This window comes from Bos indicus, chromosome 18, assembly GCF_029378745.1.
Source record: "Bos indicus isolate NIAB-ARS_2022 breed Sahiwal x Tharparkar chromosome 18, NIAB-ARS_B.indTharparkar_mat_pri_1.0, whole genome shotgun sequence".
Lineage (NCBI taxonomy): Eukaryota > Metazoa > Chordata > Mammalia > Artiodactyla > Bovidae > Bos > Bos indicus.
In genome coordinates this window covers 28,926,116-28,930,863 of record NC_091777.1, presented here as the reverse complement: position 1 = coordinate 28,930,863, position 4,748 = coordinate 28,926,116, and the positions used below count along the sequence as shown (strand labels likewise).

The following is a 4,748-nucleotide window of genomic DNA, read 5'->3' as shown; positions in this document are numbered from 1 at the left end:
TCTCCCTCCTCCCTTTGCCGTCCACGAGTACTGTCCCCCACGCCCTGTCCACGTATTATCTGTCATATACGCGCATGGGGTTTTTCCACACTAAGATAGTGGTTAATATGTTGACTATCAACCATAGTGTGTGTGTGTGTGTGTGTGTGTGTGTGTGTGTGTGTGTGTGAGTCACTCAGTCATGTCCGACGCTGCGACCCATGGACTGTAGCCCACCAGGCTCCTCTGTCTATGGGATTTGCTAGGGAGGAATACTGGAGTGGGCTGCCACTTCCTTCTCCAATCAACCATATTAAACGTCCCCCCCGGCAAAAAAAAAAAAAAGACTTCCTCTTGTTGGACTCCAAGCTTTCAGTTTTCATCAATAGTTCTGAAAACAATTCACATTCTTAAGTGTAAAGAAACTGGAAAAAAAGATTTAGATATAAAAATCATTAGGAAACAATTTCTGTGTGTTCTGCTGCGGGAACCTAGTGTACTGGGTATTTTTTAAGTATGGCAAAACCAATACAATATTGTAAAGTAATTACCCTCTAATTAAAATTAAAAAAAAAAAAAGTTTACCTAGGAGAATCATCTTGGAGAAGGAAATGTCAACCCACTCTGTCACTCTTGCCTGGCAAATCCCATGGATGGAGGAGCCTGGTAGGCTGCAGTCCATAGGGTGGTTAAGAGTCGAACACGACTGAGCGACTTCACTTTCACTTTTCACTTTCATGCATTGGAGAAGGAAATGGCAACCCACTCCAGTGTTCTTGCCTGGAGAATCCCAGGGACGGGGGAGCCTGGTGGGCTGCCGTCTATGGGGTCGCACAGAGTCGGACACGACTGAAGCAACTTAGCAGCAGCAGGAGCAGCAGCAGGAGAATCGTGTAAATACTGAAGTAACGCAGGTCTTCCCCGTTTTTCTGATTCACTTGATCCTCTAGGAGAAATCTACAAAATACTATCCACAAGGTTTCACAGACTTGTAGGACTGGATGCCGGAGAAGGCAATGGCACCCCACTCCAGTGCTCTTGCCTGGAGAATCCCAGGGACTGAGGAGCCTGGTGGGCTGCCATCTATGGGGTCGCACAGAGTTGGACACGACTGACGAGACTTAGCAGAAGCAGCAGCAGCAGGACTGGATACATTTGTTCTTGCCACCTTGAGAAAGGCTGGGCTTTATAACCGGCAGTCTATTATTCTCTGGCATAGCCCTCCTGGCTCTCCCAGCTTGTTTACTTGCTCACTTGCTGGTTGTCCTCTGTGTCGACTGCCAGCAACTTTTTTTTTGGCCGTGCAGCTGGTGGGATCTTAGTTCCCCAATCAGGGAATGAAGGGAATGAACCTGGGCCCTCCACTGGACTGCCAGCAACTGATGGAAGGAGCTTTCTTTAAGGGAGGAGCTATTTTTCCTAATTGCAAATCATTACACTATAAGTGGTTAAAGAAAATAGTTTGTACTCTTAAAAAACAAGGCTTCTCTAGGACTCCTAGTGCATCACACCCTCTCCAACTTCCCCAGCCTAGCTCACCTACCCCTGTACTGATCCAAGGCCTGTCCTCCTCTCATCGATGTCCTCTACCCACTTGTGCCCCCCTCCCACTTCTCCTTTCCTCCCTCCTATTTGCCCCACTTCCCTTCTCCCCCTACCTGCTGCCCCTTGCCCCAACTGAAGGCCCCAGGTACCTCTGACCCATCCTCTGCCTGCAGTGTAGTACAGTTTGTGATGCTCCAGAATTAGCCGCCATGTCCATTGTGCCCAGATATGTTTGAGCCCTACTAGAAGAGTTTCTACATCAGGCCCATCAACCCCACCCAGATAAGATCCTGATGCTGGAAGCACTGACCAACCTGGCATATGAGACTAACACCCATATTTCCCTACAGAAATTCCAAACCTACATTCTCAGCACATACAAGGACTTTACTGCAGCCATGGTCCAAGCCACTGGACACCTAATATAGGCCAAATACGTGACATCTGTATCAATGACCTGGTGCAACTGTGATAAGTTCATGATCACAGAGTCAGTAGTCATCATGAAGAAACTGCTGCAGATGTACCCAGCATAGTATGTGATCATCAAACACTTGGCAAAGCTCATAGAGAACATCCAGGTGCCCATGGCACCTGACCCAGCATCCTGTGGCTCATGGGTGAGTGCTGTGAGCATGTTCCTAGGATTACATCTGACATCCTGAGATAAACAGCCAAGTTGTTTAAGCTGCAAGTTGTCATCAACCTGGTGGCCAAGCTTTACCTGACCAACTCTAAGCAGATCACAACTGCTGACCCTATCTGTACTGAGTCTGACCAAGTGTAACAAGAACTGTGATATCAGAGACCAAGTTCACTTCACCCAGCAATTTATGGCCCCTTTGGAGTAGTGTGGGGCCCTCAGCCACCATGCCAAGATGCTCTAGCACCCAAACCAGTCCCAGTCTTGGAATCATCCTTCAAAGACCAGGATCACTTCCTCATGGACTTACTGTCCCATCTGCTCCATGCCATGGTCACGGGCTACCAAGAGCTCCCAGACTGTCCAGAGGAAGTCCCAGATCCATCTGTGCACAACTTGTAAATACCTGAATGGACTACAAGATCAAATCAGTAGAAGAGGAAAGAGAAACCTTTCTGCTCAGATTCTGAGGGGGAGTCAGAGCTCATAGAGTCTACAAGTACTGAAGACCAGGATGAGGATGAGGAGAGGGGAAGGGCAGCAGGAGTGATCAGAGTGAGGAGAATTTTTCTTGGATGATGGCGACGATTCCAGCAGTAGCTCCTCAGAGTCAGAGATGACAGCAGAGTCTGAGGAAGAGCAGATGAATCCTGCCTCCTAGAGGAAAACTAAAAATCAAACAAAAATCCAGTGGCCAAAGTGCCCCTGCAGCCAATATCTCCCTGCTAGATCTAAAGTACTTCCTCCCTCCCAGTGCCTGGCCTCTTCTCTCCTCCCATGGTTGTGTCCAGCACTCTGGCTGCTGACCTAGAGGACCTGACACTCACAGACTGCCCCCTGGTTCCTTCACTCCTGATTCCAATATCTGCTGTTGGGAGACAGGAGCTGCTGCTCTTCTTAGCTGGTGTGGGGCTGTTTGTGAGCTACACCCTCAGCAGCCAACCTTTTTCTCAAGACTCTCACAGGGTGGCTGAGCACATCCACCTCTCCATCAATCATCAGCATCCTGAAATTGAACACCTACTGCTCAGAGAATCTGCAACTGCTGTAATGGGCATTAACTTCTGTGACTCAACCTAGGTGGCCAAGCTTCCAGCTTTGCACCCAGATCAGACAGTCTCCATCCAGCCACAGGGGAGCTGATGGTCCCACCATCAGCTGGGTTGTGTCCCTTGTGGGGCATGTGGTGGGTACAGGTTTGCAGGAAGGACACAGACCAGTGGGAGCCTAGTCCTGCTGACCCTTTAATATTCCACCCACTCGAGCTGCCCAGCTGACAGTCATCAATGAGAAGACAGTGATGGACACCATGCTGGTGGTGGATGTGTTGTAGGCTCTGATGCAATGATTCCCAAATGCTGAGAATTTGTTCCCCACCTGTCTCTCCATCATGAAATCTGGGCTGTTATCCACCCCCCTCCTCTTTATTTCTCTCTCCCTCTCTCTCTCATATCAAACTCCTTAGGTTGGATAGCATCCACTGTGTCCTCTGTCCCTCTGGCATTACCAGGCACCCCCTCTGCCCCAATCCTCCTCCCCATAGGTTCCTTAGTGAGCTGTGCAGAAGGCAGTAACAAATGCTTCTTTCAATCCTCCTGTTTTTTTCTGTAGCTATTATAGTAGCAAAATCTCAATTAAAAGTCTTATCCTTAATGTATGCTAGAAAACACATTATATAATACATATGATGAATATTAAATAGACTTATTGTGATTATTTGCAATATAGGTAAATATAAAATTATTTTGTACACCTGAAACTAATACAATGTCATACATCAATTATGTTAATACTCTGCTGCTGCTGCTAAGTCGCTTCAGTCGTGTCCAACTCTATGTGATCCCATAGATGGCAGCCCATCAGGCTCCCCCGTCCCTGGGATTCTCCAGGCAAGAACACTGGAGTGGGTTGCCATTTCTTTCTCCAATGCATGAAAGTGAAAAGTGAAAGGGAAGTCGCTCAGTCTTGTCCAACTCTTAGCAACCCCATGGACTGCAGCCCACCAGGCTCCTCCATCCATGGAATTTTCCAGGCCAAGAGTACTGCAGTGGGGTGCCATTGCCTTCTCTGATGTTAAAATGTGTATTTCTGGACTACAGTCCAGAACATTAGATCAGAATATCTAGATGTGAGCCTGAAAGTGATAGTGTTAGTTGCTCAGTCGTGTCCAACTCTGTGACCCCATGGACTGTAGCTAGCCCTCCAGGCTACCTATGTCCATGGGATTCTCCAAGGAAGAATACTGGAGGGGGTTGCCATTCCCTTCTCCAGGGGATCTTCTAGACCCAGGGATCGAACCCTGGTTTCCCGCATTGTAGGCAGATTCATTACTGTCTGAGCCAACAGGGAAGCTCTAGATGTGAGTCTAGATACTTTCATTTAAAAAGTGCCTGGTGCACTGGGATGACCCAGAGGGATGGTATGGGGAGGGAGGAGGGAGGAGGGTTCAGGATGGGGAACACATGTATACCTGTGGTGGATTCATTTTGATATTTGGCAAAACTAATACAATTATGTAAAGTTTAAAAATAAAATAAAATTAAAAAAAAAAAAGTGCCTGACATAATTTTACAAAATATTC

At 47.6% G+C, this 4,748-nt stretch overlaps 1 pseudogene; it reads left to right on the top strand.

Moving 5' to 3' along the window:
- The first annotated feature begins 1,752 nt into the window (after positions 1 to 1,752).
- LOC109571666 (AP-3 complex subunit beta-2 pseudogene) lies at positions 1,753 to 3,247 on the top strand (annotated as a pseudogene).
- Positions 3,248 to 4,748: the final 1,501 nt, after the last annotated feature.